Source organism: Puma concolor, chromosome C2, assembly GCF_028749965.1.
Source record: "Puma concolor isolate L17-30 chromosome C2, mPumCon1.1.hap2, whole genome shotgun sequence".
NCBI classification, from domain to species: Eukaryota; Metazoa; Chordata; class Mammalia; order Carnivora; family Felidae; genus Puma; species Puma concolor.
Window position 1 is genome coordinate 94,914,138 of NC_141675.1, and position 20,079 is coordinate 94,934,216.

The window sequence follows — 20,079 nt, forward strand, 5'->3', positions numbered from 1 at the left end:
CAAGTTTATACCTTTAGACTACTTTTCACCCATTTTGCCCACCCCCTACTAATCTATTCTCTATTTATGAGTTTGTTTTTAGATTTCATGTGTCAGTGACATTATACAATATTTTTCTTTCTGTCTTATTTCACTTAGCATAATGCCAACAAGTCCATCCATGTTGTTGCAAATGGCAGAATTTCCTTCCTTTTAATGGCTGAATAATGTTCCATTATATATATTTACCAGTGTATCTTTATCCATCCATCAATGAACACAAGTTGTTTCCATGTCTCAGATATTGGAAATAATGCTGCAGTGAACATGGGGGTGCAGATATCTTTTCAAGTTAGTGTTTTGATTTTTTTGAGATAAATACCCAGAAGTGGAATCGCTGGATTGTATGGTAGTTCTGTTTTAATCTTTTGAGCAGCCTCCATACTCTTTTCCATAGTGGCTGGACCAATTTACATTCCTACCAACAATGCTCAAGGATTCCCTTTTCTCAACATCCTTGCCAACACTTGTTTCTTGTCTTTTTGATAATTTCCAGGCTAACAGTTGTGAGGTGATATCTCATTGTGTTTTTTTTAAAGTTTTTATTAATTTTTTTGTAGTGCTTATTTATTTTTGAGCAAGAGACAGAGTGCAAGGGGGGAAGGGGCAGAAAAAGGGAGACACAGAATCTGAAGCAGGCTCTAGTCTCTGAGCTGTCAGCACAGAGCCCAGCGTGGAGCTCGAACTCACGAACTATGAGCTCATCACCTGAGCCGAAGCTGGGTGCTTAACTGACTGAGCCACCCATACGCCCCTCATTGTGGTTTTGATATTTATTTCCCTGATGATTAGTGATGCTGATCACCTTTTAATGTACCTATTGGCCATCTTTATGTCCTTTTTTTGAAAAATGTTCAGCTCCTCTGCCTATTTTTTAATCAAGTTATTTGGTTCTTTTTCACTATTGAGTTGTGGGAGCTCTTTATATATTTCTGGATATTAATCCCTTACCTGATATATGATTTGCATCTATTTTCTCCCATTCCAAAGACTGTATTTTCATATTATTGATGGTTTCCTTTCCTGTGCAGAAGCTTTTTGGTTTAATGTAGTTACCCCTTATTTATTTTTGCTTTTGTTACCTTTATTCTTGGTGTCAAATCAAAAAAATCATTGCCAGGACCAATATCAGGGTACCTACCACCTATGTTTTTTTCTAGAAGTTTTATGGTTTTATGGTTTCAGGTCTTACATTCACTAGAAATTATTATTAGTGTCCCTCTTTCATTCTTAGAAGTGTCTTAGTTTGGACAGTAAATTTCCACCTTGAACTGTTGTCTTGTTATCACTGTCCAAATTGTCTTATGACAAATTAACTAATGTCAAGTTCCCATAGATATCCACCTTTGCATTGCAGCCTGGTGGTTTTTTAACAATTCTATTATAAACCGTCCTAGAGAGTTATGTTGATAATTATGTTTAAAAGCCTAACATAAGCATATTTGTGGTGAAAGGTGTGATAAAACTAGGACATCAGTCTCTACCATACTAGAATAGAAAAATCTCTTCTCAGGTGACCCCTCCTGAAACCTTTCTTAATTGCCCAAGACAGGTGAAGAAATCTTCTGTGCTTACATAGGACCCCTGTACTTCTATCTCTTCTAGGATTTACCGTATTATATTCAAATTAACTTTGGAATGTGACTGTACTCTTTGAAGGCAGGGACTATTTTGCAATTATTTGTGCTTTCCCAGGGCTTTGCACAATGCCTGGCACTAGTAGGTATTAAAAAATGTTTGTTGTTTGTTCACCCAATTGAACTCTAGGCTATTTTTATCATCTCTTTTATTGATTGACAAATTAGTCCATTTTAATCAATAGCTGCTGCCCATCTACATTATAAAACAAATTAAACTGATGTTTTATCAATCATACAGTCTACCTACCCAGCCTGTGCTTCCAGTCTTCCATGTCTGAAACATCCTCTTTTCTACCTCACATGAAGGCAGGTGCGTCTCTTTCCGTTCTCCCTACTCTCAGTAAGTCTGATGACACCCCATGTTCCTGGTCATCTGATCATAAGGCACCAAAAATAAGATTTTAAGATGGACACAACACCTACCTTAGCCAAGAATTCCTTAGTAGAATCCTGTTAGGGACCATAGGCAATCCCAGCGATACATTGCCTCAAGGCCTACAAGTAAAGCCGATGATCCAGGTGAAGATGTTAACAGTTTCTCTGGCCAAAGTCACCATTCACCTTTCTGGAGTCTGCAGTAGGAGCTGATCTTGACAAAAGAAACTGATCAAATAAGAGAAACCAATTAGAACTTAGAATAATTCTCATTCTTTGCCTGTAATTCTGGTAAAACACTTGAAAGTAGTGGTTCACATATGGTGTTTACACGCTGTGGATTTGAATGACCTAAGCTATTCTTATCTTGCTTTACAATGAATAATTGAGGTTTGAGCACTGCAGGATGAAAAAAAAATGTTTCAAAAATCCAAAGTGTCTATAGCAATTTCTGCCTTTCAAGTGGGTAGGGTGACATATTTCATATCAGAGGAAAAATATACATCTGTACTACTTCCTCCTATTCATGGAGGCCAGAAGGGGAGAAAGAAAGGAAAGCATGAAACTTTAAAGTCTCTGTCAGGTTTTGGGGGTACCAAAGGTGGAGATAACCCATTGTTTTGTCAAAGGACATAAGTGATTTTTTTTAATGCGTGCAAAAGTGAGCATAGAGCTAGATTAGAGTGGAGAACTAAATTCCTCTCCATGATAAAATGAGGGGAATTGAAATGTGAGATTTGAGGGGAGCAGGTAGTTAAGCAACAGGTCGAGGTGGTTGAAGATTTAAGTACAGATTAGCTAATAATCAAATACAAGCTATAGGTATTGCTTCCATGCTCCAAATTGTCCCAAATTCCAATTGATCCAAATCTGTAATAACGTCTGTTTGCTCACCATGCTTTTGGGGGAAATCATGGAGCCACTGAGTTCTGCCTCTGTGTTGTCTAAATTGAATATGGCAGAGTTTCTGGAACTTTAATATACATGCAGATCACTGGGGATCTTGTTAAACTTGCAGATTTTGATCCAGTAGGTCTAGGGTAGGGTCTAATATTCTGCCTTACGAATAAGCATCTGGATGTTACCAATATCACTGGTTTCAAGATCACATTTTGAATGTTGGGGAGAGAGGCAGGGGAACCATAGGCTAGAAATACAGGTGAACTGTCACATTCAGTGAATTGAGAAACTTAGAAAAACTTTGAGAACATAAACCCTAGAGATCCTCAGATGTCTTAGGGCAGAGTATTAGAGTACCCACCAAATACTGGAAAAAAGGATGAATCAGTTTTATTAAATCACAGAGGGCAGCTGACACTGGAGTTACAGGCATTTGAATTACTTTCTGAGTTTTTGGGCTTTTGGGTTTTAGGGTCAAATCTTCGAATCTTTCCTGATTTGCTTTTCATGATCTCTTTTCCTGTTTTTTTTTTTTTTTGTTTTTTTTTTGTTTTTTTTGTTTTTTTTGTTTTTTAAATTCTCCATTGTTTCTTCTTCTCCTAATCTATAGTTTGCTCACATCCAATGCATGGTCTCGACTGGAATCCCAGGAAGGAAAGTCAAGCTTGCCCTGAAAGTGTCACCCCTAATTAATATCCTAGAAGGCCACCTTTCATTAGTATTCAGGCCTGGTTTCAGCCCAGATCATTAATGGACTCTTTTCTCTGAGGATGATAATTAGGTGTGACGCTGATGTTCCCTGCCAGTCTGGGGATATGAAGAGCTTTATCAATGTGGTGGACTCATCAGAGAGTTAAATGGCATGGTGGGAAGCTATTCCACCAAGAAAACATCTGACATTGTAAGCAAAGTTTTAGCCATCACTAACCTGACGTTGCTGCATAACCTCACGTGAGGTTCATGTAATCGTTGATGGATGAGAGCAGTAATACTCCATTCAGGTATGGAGTGGCTGGCTGATGTCAGAAAGCCTTATGCAGTGTTCTCAGCTTTCCTATGGAGTCACCTGTAGACACGTTAAATGTAACAGAAATGAGAGTTCCTCCTCTGAAATGAGTTCTAATGTAGGACCCTCCCCATTCTGACTTGGTTAATATGAATTCTGGAATTATAAATCACATGTTTCCCAAACCTCATTTTTTTCTCAGCGTTTTACTCTGTTGACCATTATACAATCTAGTCTTTTATAATTTTGTGTATATCAAAGCTATGAATGCATTTATTTTATCACCTTCCCAGTGGATATATTGGATATATATCACTTTTCCCTGGATATATTCACAGAGCACTGTCTTCCACAATATTATGCAAGCATTTCCCTCCCTCTCTCTAGTATTTCTTAGAGCTCTGGCTAAGTCTGATACATGGGGGTATGGACAGCAGCTCTTCTTGTGTGGCAAGTCAGTGATTAAGGTGGGATATGGAGGCTAGTGCCATGGGTAAGAACAAGGCCCCAAATGAGGTAGGGAACCAGGCCAGCATACCAGACCTGGGGCCACAATTTCCTGGAAAGCAAAGCAGTGCAGGTGGTCTACCTTCCACAGGAAGGGATAGGACTTGTAGTTTTATAGAAGCTGGAGAGGTAGAGAAAAGCAGACAAGAAAACTGAGGATTATAAGAACAGCTGCAGAATCAGGCTGCTTGCTGAAGCCTTCGTCAGTCCCTGATGTTTATAGATGCTTCTCGTTGAGGTCACACCTGTTCCCTGAGGTCACTGCTTCTGGACCTGCAGGGAGAGGTGAGTGAAGTAGCTTGCTAGAGTGGATGATGGAGTAGAGATAGCACAAAGAAAGTCAGTTCCTGATGTAGACACAATGGATTATAGGATGTCTTCAAAATTATTGGATGACCCAGGAGGACTTCTGTCTGAGAGGGAGAGCACCAATCATATTGCAATCTAGACTTTAGAAACATTTATATGGAACTGGTATTAACTTTAATACTAGCCCAAAGGCTAGCACCAAACACATGGTATGTTTGTTCTACTGAGCTGGGCAAAGTGCGAGCAGGCTGGGGTTTGTCCTAGTGGAAGCCTTGGGTGTGTGAGTTGGGTAGCAGAGAATCGATACGAGTTATAAAGGGCAGAGATGTTGAGACAATTGAACACAGCAATAAAAGGAAGGCTGCGTGTTGGGAGAGAGGCTATCACAATAAGGACACAGTATGAGAAATCCAGAGGAGGGGCATTATATTAATTCAGTCACCCACTAATGTCTTCTAGTGGCCAGCTTCTTTCATTCTTCCTGATCTCCATCCTCAGCGGGATGCTTTTTCCTCAGGCTTGACCTCTCATGGTGATGAGATGGCTGTTGCTGTCCCACAGTTGCATACGGACACAGCTACAAACAAGGTCATGAGAGTTGTCTCTTTCAGGTACTCCTTCATAGAGAGGTTCTGGTAGGCCTCTCCTCATAACTCTTTGGCAAGAACTTGGATCCTGTTTATTCCTCAATCACTGATAAGCAGAACGAGACTTCCATGGGTAGGATCTTTTGTGCTGAGCAGAATGTATTCCTTGAGGCTGGGGGGCTGGCATTGGAGCTAGACTCTCTTTAAACTAGCTAGAAGAGGGTGGATAGGTAACAGTTTGGGTAGGTCACCATCAATATCTGTTAGAACAGAGTTAAGACAGTTTGGGGAGCTCTTGGAGTCAGTCCTGGTGAAGGCCAAAGTCTAGTGTCTGGTGTACATGACACACTTAACCTCACTTCTGATAGAATACATGTTGCTCTGTTAGTCACTGAACTGTAGTTTTTCTGAAGACCATGCATGCAAGAAGGGTAATGAAGGGCTACATCCCCAAGTCATGATCTTTAGGAGCAGAACCCATGTGTTCCCTTCAGTGTTATAGGTGTGTGTCAGGGGAGCCTTCTTTTAGGATACTGGCCTTAGCCTGTTTCATTGTATAGCTCTACTGATGATCCACAAGAGAAGTTTGTCTTGGTCCGGTGACTCATCTATGTAGTCTTGCTTTGAAGACTAACAATGTGGATGCTCATTCCCAAATTCCTTTCTCCTTACTAGCTAGATGTCTTGCCACAGCACTCTCTGCCCTTCTAGCCCCTGTGTTCCTTGCTGTAAGCCTAGGCTCATGTGCTTTCCAAGGTCAGCTTCAAAACAGTGGGGAAATGCATTTTTGTCTGAAACTTCCAGACAGCCTTGTGGGGGAAGGGGAAGGGGAAGGGAACAGGAACCCCTTTTATGGCACCCCTAGTCTTACTAGACAAGTGTTCTTTCCAGTCTTCCTCTTCCTTATGCTCATTCTTCCAGATGTATTTCAAGTTCAAATAGGCCAAAGTGAATGGTGATTTCTTCCTAACCAACATTTTTTTTTTAAAGTTTATTTATTTATGTGGAGAGAGAGAGAGAAAACGCATGCATGAGTGGGGGAGGGGCAAAAAGAGAGGGGAGGAGAGAGAATCCCAAGCAGGCTCAGCGCTGTCAGTGCAGAGCCTGACTCAAGGCTCATACTCACTAACCGTGAGATGATGACCTGAGCCAAAATCAAGAGTCGGACACTTAACTGACTGAGCCACCCAGGCGCACCCCAATCAACTTTTAATCATGTTTTCCACTTACTGTTGAGGTAGTTGCAAATACATTGTAGTTTTAGATTAGGAAGAGTGCCTCATTCCTATTTCATCATTTTCCTAGTAACACTTAGTTATAAATTCTTTGGCTAAATTCAGTTGGAAAATGAAATTATCCTTATTTCACTCTAAATTTCTTCATGTGAGAAAGTCACAAAAGGTACTTTTTATGTTCTGTCTTCTGAGGTTTAAATGCCAGTCTAACCTCTTATACCCTTGACACATTGTCCCAAGATGGTTTGACAATGGAGACATTTAGGATGCTATAGGATATTTCATAACTTTAAATATTTTATAACAAATTAAATGTTAATTATATGCTGGTCAGGGAAGAAAATTGCTGGAGTATTTAATTAACATTTAATTTATTAGTCATCAAATATTTAAGTAGCTCCTGTCTCAGGGACTTTTCCTCCTCATTAGTTGTAAGTTAGTAACACGTTATCATTGTTAGTTGCTATAGATTCTACTACCCAGGTATGGATATCCTATCTAGATTTCTTTAAAAAGATCTTTGCATACATGTACAAGGTAGAACCTGATATAGAAAGACATGTTTCTAATTCCTTCTTTCCCTCAAAGTTGATTGCTATGTAGACGTATTTTCTCACAGGAAGCCTACATTTGGATGGTAATTTACAACCTTTTCATGAGCAACAACTTTGAAACATGTAGGGTGGGTAGAATCACTGCTATTTGTAGGAGTTGGAATCTTAGTGCGGTTGTGTAACCTCCCAGTGTCACACAGTCAGTGGTGGGCGTGGCATTTGATCCCAGATTTTCTTCCTTGAGGTTTAGCCGGTATCAGGATCAGTGTCAGGTGGTATTTCGGTCTCAGAAAGGTCCTGACAGTTCCTTCAATAAGCCGCTTGTGTGTTTTGTTTCTAATTTATCATGAACAGAAAATGTGGTCTGTAAATGATTTTCTTGAATATATTTTTATTTTGGCAAAATATAGGACTAATGTTTTTGTGATTGTATCATGGACATAAGACAAAAATATGTATTTTCTGTTTGGAGCCATATGATTCTTCATATGTTTAATACATTTATTGCTTCTATTATTCAGTTTATTGATTGCATTAGTTCCTCTAGGTGTTTGCTTATTGTTTGTCTGCTATGTCCTCCTATTTTTGAAAGAAGTATATTGAATCTTATTAGTATGATTGTTAGGTTCATTTATTTCTTAAATTCTGTTTGCATTTCCAGTACTTTTTGCATTACATATTTATCTGCTGTGTTATTTGGTGACTGTGGCATCTTCTGGCATCTTCTTTATAAGTAGTGCGTCCTTATTATTGCACAATATTTCTAAGACATCTCTGATGTTTTTATAACTTGTCTGATTTTTAAAATGCTCCATTCAGTTTTCCTTCTGTTTATATTTTCCCAGATCTCTTTGTCTGTTTCTTTTTTTCAACCTTTCATTATCACTTTAAGTATTTCTTGTAAGCTTAAATTTTTTATTGTTGTTGTTAAACAAATCTGATTGTCTTTTGGCTCTTAAAGGGAGAATTCAGTTGTGCACAGTTCAAAGACAGGCACTCTTGATATTGTTCCATCTCTTTTGCTTTGTTTTGTATTCATTTACACAGTTTAGTCTTCTTTTTATTTATATGGCTTACTGAGATATAATTGAGGCACCCTAAATGAACATACTTAAAATGTACTATTGATCAGTTTTTGATATACTTGATATATGTATACATTTGTGAAATCATGTCTTCAATCAATATAACATGCATTCCGGTCACTTGCAAAATTTCCTCATGTTTGTTTGTAATCTGTCCCTCTTTTCACCTGTGGCTTTAGAAAAGCACTTCTGCTTTTGGTAATATAAATTAATTTGAATCTTTTAGAATTTTATATGAATGGAATCATAGAGGATATATATTTTTTTGCCATTCTTTCAAATGGCAGAGTGATTTTGAGAGTCATCTACTTTGTGTGTATAGCAGTAGTTTGTTTCTTTCATGTTCCATTGCATGGATATGCCACAATTTGTTTATCCGGTGACCTGTTGATGAATATTTGAGTTGTTTCCAGTTTTTGGAGTTTATGAAGAAAGCTTCTATGAGCATTCATGTAGAAGTCTTTGTATGGACATATACTTTCATTTCTTTTGGGTAAATATGTAGGAGTAAAATGGCTGGGTTCTATGGTAGGTGTATATTTAACTCTATGACACTACAAACTGTTTTCCAAAGTGGTTATGATTTTATATTCTGACAGCAGTATACGAGATTTTCAATTGTTCTGCATCCTCATCAACACAGAGACTATAATAGGACCCAGAGTCTGCATGAGATAATATTCTCAATGTCCCATTACTTGACATGTAAGGAACCAGGAAAATGTGACCAGTTCTCAAGGGAAAAGACCGTAAGTAGATGCTAACCCTGAAGTGGTCCAGACGTTGGAATTATCAGACAGAATCTTTAAGCATATATTATTAACTATGCTTCATGAGGTCAAGGCATAGCATACTTGAATGGAAAAATAAGAATTTCCTGCAGAGAAATAAAAACTATGAAAAAGAGCCAAATGGAAATTTCAGAACTAAAAAGTACAATATCCTAAATAGAAAAGTTTACTGTATGAACTCAGTAGCATAGTAGAGAAGACAGAGGAACAAAGTCAGTGAATTTGAAGATAATATCATCTGAGAAACAAAGAAATGAAAGATTGAAAATGTTAAGAGAGCCTCAGAGACCTGTGGAACAATATCAAAAAGTCTAATATATGTGTCATGGCAATCCTAGAACAAGACGAGAAAGATATTGAGGCAGAAAACATATTTTAAGAAATAATGGCTAAACTTCTCAAACATGGGGAAAATAAACCCATAAGTTTACAGATTTAAGAAACTCAGTGAATCTTAAACAGGACTCACTCAAAGAAAGGTGAATCTAGCTACATCAGAGTCATACTGATGAAACTAAAGATAAAGTCTTCAAGGTGACTGGAGAAAAGTGACACATTACATCCAAGGAAGCAATGATTAGAAAGACACTGGATTTCTCATCAAAAACCATGGAGGCCTGAAGAGAGTAAAAGAACTTTAAGTGCTGAAGAAAATGAACCATCAGCCCCAGATTCTATGTCCAGTGAAAATATCAATCAGGAATGATGGCCAAATAAATGTATTTTTCTCAGGTAAAGGAAAGCTAGGAGAATTCAGCAGCAGGAATAAGAAATGCTCCTTAAGAAATGCCAGCGAAAATGTTCAGGATGAAAGGGTCTTCAGGAATAAAGGGAGAACAACAGGAAATGCAAATCTCTGGGTGAACAGAAAAGATTATTTTTTTCTCTTAAGGTTTTAAAAATGTGTATGACTGAAAAAAGCAAAAACTTACGGGATTTTCAATATATGAAGAAGCTATACATACAACAATTAAAGGTCAGTGGAAGGACATACGTGGTTGCAAGTCTTCTACCTTTTATATGAAGTGAAACAAAATTAGCTATAATTACATTGAGAAGGTAAGGTTAGATGTTTATATTGTCATCTCTATAGCAACCACTAAAAACAGGTCAGAGCAAAAGATACATAGCCAAAAATCCAATCGATAAAATGGAATACTAAAAATATTTAAATAATTCAAATGAGTACTCTTCCTTTTCATTGTTTTTGCTGATTTGTTAGAGTTGATATTCATTTCATTTGTTTCCTCCTAGTTAATTTGGAAGATCTGTACTTTTCCTATTCATTTTTCTGTTGTTCACACACATATACATATTTCTCTACTATTTACGTCCTCCATTAAGACCCTGTATCTTCTCTCTATTTTCCTGATGATTACTTCCAATAAAATAAGACTTTAAGAATACTTTCACTTTCCCCATTTCTTAAACTCTCAGCCCCAACCCAGATGAAACTTTTGGAAGACTTCTTTCTCTTCTCTATCTGTAACCTCTCAGTTTTGCTGAAATAGTTTAGTATTGTTAAAATTTTCAATGAAGTTTATCCCTTCTATTTTTTTTTTTTCAGCGTTTATTTATTTTTGGGACAGAGAGAGACACAGAGCATGAACGGGGGAGGGGCAGAGAGAGAGGGAGACACAGAATCGGAAACAGGCTCCAGGCTCTGAGCCATCAGCCCAGAGCCTGACGCGGGGCTCGAACTCACGGACCGCGAGATCGTGACCTGGCTGAAGTCGGACGCTTAACCGACTGCGCCACCCAGGCGCCCCTATCCCTTCTATTTTAATAATTCTTATTTAGTGAATACATCACTCATTCCCATAATTTTTAGTGCTCATTTATAGTTCTCTCTTTCTCTCTTACACACACACACACACACACACACACACACACACACTGCAAAGCTTGATGCTCACCACTGTTTCCTCTCCTTTTCGTTAGTTACACATGGAGTTCTTGGTTCTGATTCATTAGTTGCTTGGATAGAGTCCTTCTGATGAGATACAGGTGACATAAGTATATGCAAATAATTTTTTCCTCCTGACAATTGGATATAGAATTCTTGGGTTGCATTCGTTTTGTCTCCATAAGAAAGATGTCCTCCAAAATCTTCTAGCTTTCAATATGATGAATAAAAATTTCTTTACCACTTTGTAGTAAATTATTGTTTCTGTTAGAAACTCATAATTATTTTGTTATTGTTGGACTTCAGGAGTTTTAACATAGTGTGTATATTATATCAGGAGTATATCTTTTTCAGTCAAATTTGCTTAGGGTACACTTCGTGTACACATTTAATCTGAAAACTTGGACTTTCCCACACCTCAAGAAAGTTCTTTTATTATTTGGTTGTTTTACTTATTCTTGTCACAATATTCCATTGGTGTCATTTCTGGAACTCCTATTACTGACATCTTAGTTCTCCTCCATCTGGCCTCCAAGACTTTGATCTTTTCCCTCACAATTTACTTTTCTATACTTTTAGATGGTTCTTCTTTTTTTTTTTTTATTTTATTTAAAAAAATTTTTTTTTCAACGTTTATTTATTTTTGGGACAGAGAGAGACAGAGCATGAACGGGCGAGGGGCAGAGAGAGAGGGAGACACAGAATCGGAAACAGGCTCCAGGCTCTGAGCCATCAGCCCAGAGCCCGACGCGGGGCTCGAACTCACGGACCGTGAGATCGTGACCTGGTTGAAGTCGGACGCTTAACCGACTGCACCACCCAGGCGCCCCTTAGATGGTTCTTCTAATAACAGTTCCAGGGCACTAATTTGGGTCTCAGTGTTTACCACTTCTGTGTCAATTAATTTACTGGGATAGTTAGTTTGAAAATTAAGGTTTTCAGTTCTAGAAGATTTTTGTGTGTGTGCTAGTGAGCTGTACTTGAATTTCATGAAGTACTTTTGATATACTTTTGGTCAGTTGTCCTCTTCCTGCTATGGAAGAAGCACCACTTTGCCAGGTGCCCATTTTGTTTCGTCTTGTCTTCTCTGGAACCATTTGATGTGTTATTCTCTCCTTTTGTGTGACAATGGGACTCACATCTGGGGTATCCCAAGCAGCAACAGTCCTGATACTAGTAAAAGGTAATGTGATCTCTACCTCATGGAGTGGTGAAGTGGAAACAGCAGTCTGGGATCTCTGGAGAAAGTTGCGTTCTCCCGACAACTTATACATTCTTGTTGCCTGAAGGGCAGGGGAACTTCAGTTCCATAGTTCAGCGTATCTCAGCTTCCTGGGGACTTGTGAGACCTCAGACAAAAGGGCAATCTTTACCTTACTCTTAGGGGGTGAAAATCTATGGGGATGGAGCTCCTTCAAGGTATCCAATCATTACCCCAACTCTTTGTGGTTTCAGGCTCCCATGTGCTGTCCCCATTAGACATAAATTGGGGCCCAACATCTCTCTGGCATTTAGCTGCCCATCAGCCCTAGCAGTTAACTGGGGGTAGGAACAACAGATCATGTGAATTTAGGAGGAGAGGGGAGACTTGTACCAGTTACCTTTATTCTAGACTGCCCCTTCTTGTGGAAGTGTAAGAAACCTAAGCTGCTTCTGCATAAAAATAGTAAGGGAAATAGGAATAGGATTTTAAGCAAAACAAATGGAAAGAAAATGTGTGTATACATGTCAGATGTTAATTTACCCATGAGAGCAAAGGAAGACATTCATCTTAGAGGATGGTGGAGAGTTTGGGACATTTCATATTGCTAGTGTTTTATTAAATGGACTTTTACCTAGTGCTCATTGATTAATGAATTCTAGTGATGTAGGCTGCAAAATGTGGTCATTAAATAAGGAATGACCTTAGTCTTATACAAAATATGTCCTTGGGGTCAACTTAATGTCCTGTTTTGACCCAACTGAGGTAGATACAGTGTGGGCAGCTTTTTAGGAGTTTCTCTAAGCCTTTCATATCCTTGAGAAATCCTGCCTTGCTCAGGGACTATTGGGGCTGACGGCCTGGGGTTCCTTTGAGTAGAAAAAGACACAGTGTATATTCTGAAAGCTCCAGTGATTTCCCAGTGTGGGAAATCTCTGGTCAAAGGAGAGGATAGGAACCTTGTGCTAGTCATTAAGCTGTTGTCTCTCACCTCCAAAGATACCCTTCTGTACTTTACTTTGTGATAGTTGTCTGTCACATTCATGCTTTGTTAGCTGGTTCCTGCTAGGATTTGCCAGTAAGGGACACTAAGAGGGAGACTGCAAGGCTAGAGGAAAAAGGTGGGGTTTACTCCTTTCTCTCTGCTTTTTGTTCCTTTGAGTATCACACAGTAAAGCTTCTTCACTCTGACAGCAGCAGTTCTTTCCTATAGCAGCAACTGAATTCATTTGCAGCTTTTCCAACACTTGGAGAATCAGTCTCATTGTACTCCCTCCCCTCCCCACCCCGAGCCCCAGTCTACTGGCGCTCCCTTCTCTGAAGACTGTAACCCTCCTGTAGGTTTTTTTCATTGTTTCTGAGTTTAAATAATTACAGACTCTTACATTTGTTCCTCTGGTTCTAGGGATGATGGCTGTTTCTTATACTTGCTGCAACCATGATACCTTAATGTTCTTTTATACTTTCAACTTTCTGATTAATAACTTTACATAATTCTTTGTATTAAAATTCTTTCGATTCCAATTTCATCGTGTTTTCGGTCTCCTGAATGCTCCAACTGATGTAAGACCTTATCTGAGTTTGTATCTGGAACTGTAGTTGGATTTTCAGTCCAGGCCACATGGGAGCTCTTGAGACAGTCTTTGCAGAAAATAGGAAGAGGCATGAATGTTCTTACTTTCTCACTTCTCTGGGCCTTCTGTGAAAATAGATCACTTGGATCCTACCTTATACAGTGGTTCTAATTGAGAGCCACCTCTTCCCCATAATGCTGTTTGGGGCACCAGAAGTTACATTCTTCTGGGGGAGACTAAGCCAAGAGTGCCTAGGCACCCAGGAAACAAGGCAGTGATGTAGAGGCATGATCCTTGGCCCTACTGAGAGTCTGCAAAGCCAGCCAAGGAGTCCTGGAAAAGGAAGAGTTAATGTTGTAGAACTCTCTGGAGTCTGTGGCCAGAACCTGTAGGAGAGACTTATGATAATGCTGCTGTAGTAGCTGCCATAAGTCAAATTATCAGGGTTTACAGGAAGCCAGGGAAGGCTGGTCTACAATTAGGAATCTGGGCAAAATTTTGAAGGATGATTGGCATATGGCTAATAATAGTATCTTCACTTTATTGAACACTGTATCTTAAACACTTGACATCTATAATCATACTTAATCCTCACAACCACCCATTTTGTAAATGAGGAAATAGTTTAAAATAGGTTCAGTAATTTACTCAGTCATACAGTCAAGTGGTTAGTAAATACTGGGAATGGGCCTTGGATCCAGGTCTGTCTTGAAACTAACACTCCTAAGTACTATTCTTGACCTTCTCATTATGCAGAAATGATAGGTGAGAAGTCAATATCCCAAGTGGGAAGAAGACCATAAGCCCTTCTTTGGCTCTAACTGCCTAGTTCCCATTCCTCCCTGCCAGTCTGAGATTAATTTTAGTAAAAATAATGTTAATTTGAAATAATTGATATGTGTTTTACCTCTAGGCAGTTTGACCTTTTCTGTCTTTGGTTTATTTGTGTTTACTTTTTGGTAACCCAAGATACCCCTTTAGAGATCAAATCACTTTTCTTTTTTCTAACTCTTCTTTCTCTGTCCCCCCCCCCCCCCCCCCCCCGCCTGGATCTGCTTTCATATAATTGATTGATTTTTAAACTAAGCTGGGTGCTTTCCTCTGTGACCATAGGAGGATTTTCAACAAGCCCACAAGTTATTTAGCACACACATGAATAGAATTAATCTCACATCATGGCAGTGGGAGAGGGGTGTAGTTGGGGGAAGAAGTAGCAGAGGGAGTAAGGGTCACCATCCTCTCTTCCCCCAGGAGATAACACATTCCTGGAAGGCAGAAACTCTGTTTATGACTCCATACTGCCTAACCCGTGTTGTTAATTGGTGTTAAATAACTGACCTAGGGCTTCTGTTTTAATGTATGTCCAATAAGAACATTATATGTAGCCATCCACACTTACTTTTGCCAGCCTGTCCTTATGCCTGATATTGTTGATGGTGATATAAATAGAGCTGTTTGATGGATTTACTGCCAGGTCCACAAATGGGTGGTGGTGGCTCCTTGCTATTAAAACAACAACAACAACAACAACAACAACAACAACAACAAAAACCACTGCTACTCTTTAATAGACAAAAATAGTTTGAACCAGCGCTCAAATTTGTAACTGTATAAGGTCAGAATATTTACATTGAAACTTAGTGGAAGCCTCTGAAAAAGAGGTTTCTGGAACCACCTTGTAGAAGTGTTATGTGACAATGCATTGGACTTAGAGTCAGAGGACTTGAAACTTGGTCTCATCACCTATTAGCTGTGAGCTCGGTGTCGTATAAGATCTCAGAACATCGGCATCCTTATTTCTAACACCTGACTAAATCACCTCACAGTACCGTGTGAGTTAGGGTGAGATCAGCTGTAAGTAACAGAAAATTCAAATCAAATCAGCTTATGTAATAGAGAAACTATATTAGCTTATGTAATCGGAAGTCTAGAATTAGATAGGCTTCAGGATTGGTGTGATTCAGCGACGATGTTATCAAGAATCATGTCTCTTTTCATCTCTGTCCTTTTTTGTCTTTCCTGGTGCCAGCTTCATCCTGAGAATAAATACCCATTGCTGTCACAACTGGAGAACCATATGTTTCCTTGTCCACATTTAGAGTGTGTATATATGGGGATACTCTGGAAATCTTTTGGAAGAGAGATGATGCTTCTTTCTTGCAGACCCCTAGAAAACTCCAGTGTACAGTCGCATTGGCCCACGTTGTGTCATATTCCTACTTTTAAACCAGAAGCTGAGGTCTGGAGCTGGGATAATACTTGTTTTCCTACATGCCCCACATCTAGAACCAGGTGTGGCATGACTTTCTGCCAAAGTGTGTGGGCTATAGCAGATAGAGTGTGGATTCCAGAATGGAAATCTTGGCAGCTACCAAGAGAAGGGGGTATGGAGGTTGGGGTAGCTACTGCAATATCTGTAATAGGAACATTGAGGATAAAATCAGGCAATTTATGTCAGGCTGGGGTTATTCAAATTATGTGTCCCATTGAGCCTCGAGGGCCACCTCTGAGGGGTGTGAGGGAATGGAGGGACAAGACACTCAGCCCCAATCTGCCCCTAACACACACACTTTCAACCAAAGTGGCTCTGACCCCTTAATTATGAGAAAATATTAGAACCCAATAAAGCCCTGTATAATGGTATCAGTATTACGAATAATAACAAAAATAACAAAACTACCACTGTATTAATTGGCTTAGTTTTATGTCCCATGGACTTTGCTATTCACTATCTGTTCAGCCAAGAGAAGAAACAGATCATTTTGTATCTTGCCTAGGTCCAAAAAATTTTGAGTAATGCTGATCCCAACAAGCTTATGTCATTCTCTGCCTATACTATATTTGAAAGCATCTTTTTTGCACCTGCAAATGCAGATTGGTTTCTGTTTACTGTTGCAAGAGACACCTTTTATTAAGATGTAAGCAGAGTAGAAATAAAATTATAGAAGAAGTCTTCAGTTTTGACCTTCTTGACTTTGTTGCTAATAAACTGTCAAGATAACACATTACCTTATAAAGAACACCTTAAAATATTCAAGACTCCACTGGTCAAATTCCTTAGCCAAAGGAAAGATAAATCTATGTATAAACAGGTAGATTACCAATTTATATTGTCTGTTTCTTGTTTATCAGTCATTGAAGTTCAAGGCCACAGTAGCTTGAATTTTTCCTGTCTGAAAGGTTAACTTGGTGTTTTTGGATAAGGGCTCTTAGCTCTTCAGTCTTTTGACCTTGGAATGCCATTCAGACTACAGCCTCTTCCACTAATGTGGCCTCAATTATTCACAACGACTTTAATCTTACAAATTAACCAAATCCCTTCCACTGACCTTGCCCAGAGCGCCTGGTAGACCTTTATCAGTTAATGAAATTTGACTTGAAAATTTTGAGGTTTTTATCATTTATGTTTAATTTTAAACTCTTTTTTTTCCCCTTTATTACAAGCGTTAAAGCTACAATGAAGAGCAGACTTGCCCCCAAATCTGACAGCATTGTTTTAAAACAATAGATTTTATTCAAATCCTAAGCAATAGAATAAAATTGTCCTATCATCTGTGGGCCGGCTTTGGATATAATATTTCTTCATCTAGTATTTGACCTTAATTTAGAAACTCCTGTCTCTTCCCTCCCTCCTCTGTCTCCTTTCCTCCCACTTTCCCATCATCCTTTCTTCCCCTTCCCGTTCTTCTTTTCTTCTCCGCCGCTTCCTTCCTCTTCAAGGGCTGTAAGATAGATTTTGTCCTTCTCAGCCAACATTGCTTGGTTTTAGGAGCTGCTCTGTAGGTTATTGGCTAACATGTAATTTTGCTCATGAGATCAGCTATTCTATCCTGTATTTTCGGACCCCGATGAGATTGCACTATACCCTCAAGTCCACTTACAGCCCCCACCCCATCCCTTTGGCTTCATCCCAGACTGTAGTTCATCTCTGGGGTTCATGTTAAGCTCTTCTGGAGCTCCTTTCCCAGCTGTCCTGGCACAGAATACTGGAACCTTAAGGATTGGCTGTTCTTTACTGGAGCATTGGTTCAGTAAAATCAGGACTGCATGCTGTGACCAGGTGCAGGCAGGTGATGTAAAGGTTGTTTCCACCTCATTCCTTGTGTGGCAGGATTTTTTTTTACCATGATACCCTGGATTCATTGTCTTGCCGCTTTGAAGAATGAAGAGGTGGACACAAAATGAGTAGCAGGCAAAAGTTTATCAGAATATAAGATTAGGAAGGAAGAATAGAAGGAAAGCTCTCTTTATAGAGAGGGGAGATTCGAAAGTGAATGCCTGAGGACTGTAGGCAAGGGTCCTTGTTTTATAAGGTTCTGGTCAGCCCTTCCCTTATCCTTCCCCCTTGTTCGTTCTTAGGTTCTACCCTTATTGGCTTGATAGTTCTAGGTGCTGGGTTGTCCATTCCTGATTGGCTTGTTTCCATTGTGTGAAGGGTGGTCTATGGCCACACTTAGGTCTTTTGTCAAATTCCAGAAGGGAAACCTGAGGGGGGGTAGGTGGGGTCTGTTACATTCTTAAGAGGAACCTTATGCCTGAAGGGGCTTGCTGTGGTCAGACACTCCCAGCGTTGTTCCAAAACTCAGGGTTTTTTCCCTGAGTTTTTCCCCACCCAGGGACCTCAGGCCCTAATCTTTCCCTCTCTGCCTACTGAATCCTATCTCTTCCTACCATACTTGGAAGCTCACGCTCCTTAACTCCCTACTCCCTGACTTTCTTCAGAGACTACTCATGGCTGGCCAGGTTTGTCCATTAGATTCTAACTGGGGACATCTCTTTCCCATGATTTAATTTCCACCTAGGAGCATTTGCCTCTGGATTGCCACGGGCTGTTGTGCCACCCAGGCTAGATGGGCTTCATGAGGGTGCCTGTGACCAGTCATCTCCTGATGAGGCTGAGGCCAGGATCTCCCACTGCTGGTCTTGCATGCACTGTGCTCCCTGTCCCTGTAGGTAGGGCTGGCATGAGGGTCTGGAGGGAGGTTCCTGTCCTGGACATCAGCACAGAGCACACCACGGCCATCCTTGGTGCTGGCTGGCATCCATCCCACTGGCCACTGTTACCCAGCTTGGCTCTTCTGCCATCCCCACTGGATCCCTTGACAGGATTTTTCGTTCTTACTCTGTCTCAGGCAGAGTCTGCAGATTGAAATCAAAGGATTATGCTTGTCAAACTGACCCCAGGAGGGGCAGTTCACTGTCACAGTACTCATAGCCCACCCTCCCAGTGAGTTTTGCTAGCTGCCTATTAATGTGCCTCTCTGCCTCTCTCCACTTTTCTGCATGAGTGTCTGTAGACTGGGAAATATTTTCTGTACTGACTCTGTGTTCAGATGTTGGCTTTACTGCCTTCTGTCTGTGTGCCTCTGGGCAAGCAAATTAGTTTTTCTGGGCTTTAGTTTCTTCAGCTGTAAAATTAAGGCTGTACTATTATCTCCCTCAAAGAGCTCCTAGAAGACATAGACAACCTAATGTCTATGAGGGACTTAACCCAGTGCCTGGCGCATTGTAAATGCTCAGTAAACACCTGTAATAATTACAATCATACCTATAATTTGGTTGCACTTCTGTTATCTGTCACTGTTTTCACACTCACTATCTGATTTAAATCACCCAGCCTTCTGGGAGGCAGACATTACTGTGTCTCTTTTATATATGCAGATACCAAGACTCAGAATTAAGTCATTTGTCCAATGTCATGCAGCTAAAACATGAGAAGCTTACTCATTTGGACTTTGGTGTGTATGAATTCCAGAGCATCGGCCTTCTTCCCCGCTGTTACCTGTCTCCCAGCTGGATAGCACAGCTATAGCTCAGTCAAGTTCCCAATGTCCTGTCCAGGCCCTTCCCCATTAGGGAGGCTTTATGCCTGTGCACCCCTCCTAATATACAATCCAAGAGATCTCCTTTCCCAGGTTCCTGAATTTCACCTCAAGCCTGCCTGCCCAAGTCCCCATCACCCCTAAGTAAGGGACTCACAAGCACTGGCCTTTCCCTCTTCTTCCTGATGGGCAGCCGTGGTTGGTCATTCCTAGGCCTGATCACCTCTGTTCACCAGTCATCTCCTGGTGATGGGCAGTGCAGGAGTTCAGATGCAGGGATCATGCCTGGGAAGCTCCATGTCCCACGTGTGAAGGAATAGCTAAAGTGAGGATCACCCAGCAGGGCATCTGTTGTTATTTTCCCTTGGGGATAGCTAAATGCCTTCAAAGTGAGCTCAGCTAGCTGCTTGGGACAGCCATTTAAAAAGGTTTATGTGGATAAACATAACAAAGGCACCAAGACTTCTATGAGTATATGAACAATTCAGATGTAACCTTTGGATTGGGATTAATCTATCCCTGTCTCTCCCGTAGCTCATGCCTAGTAA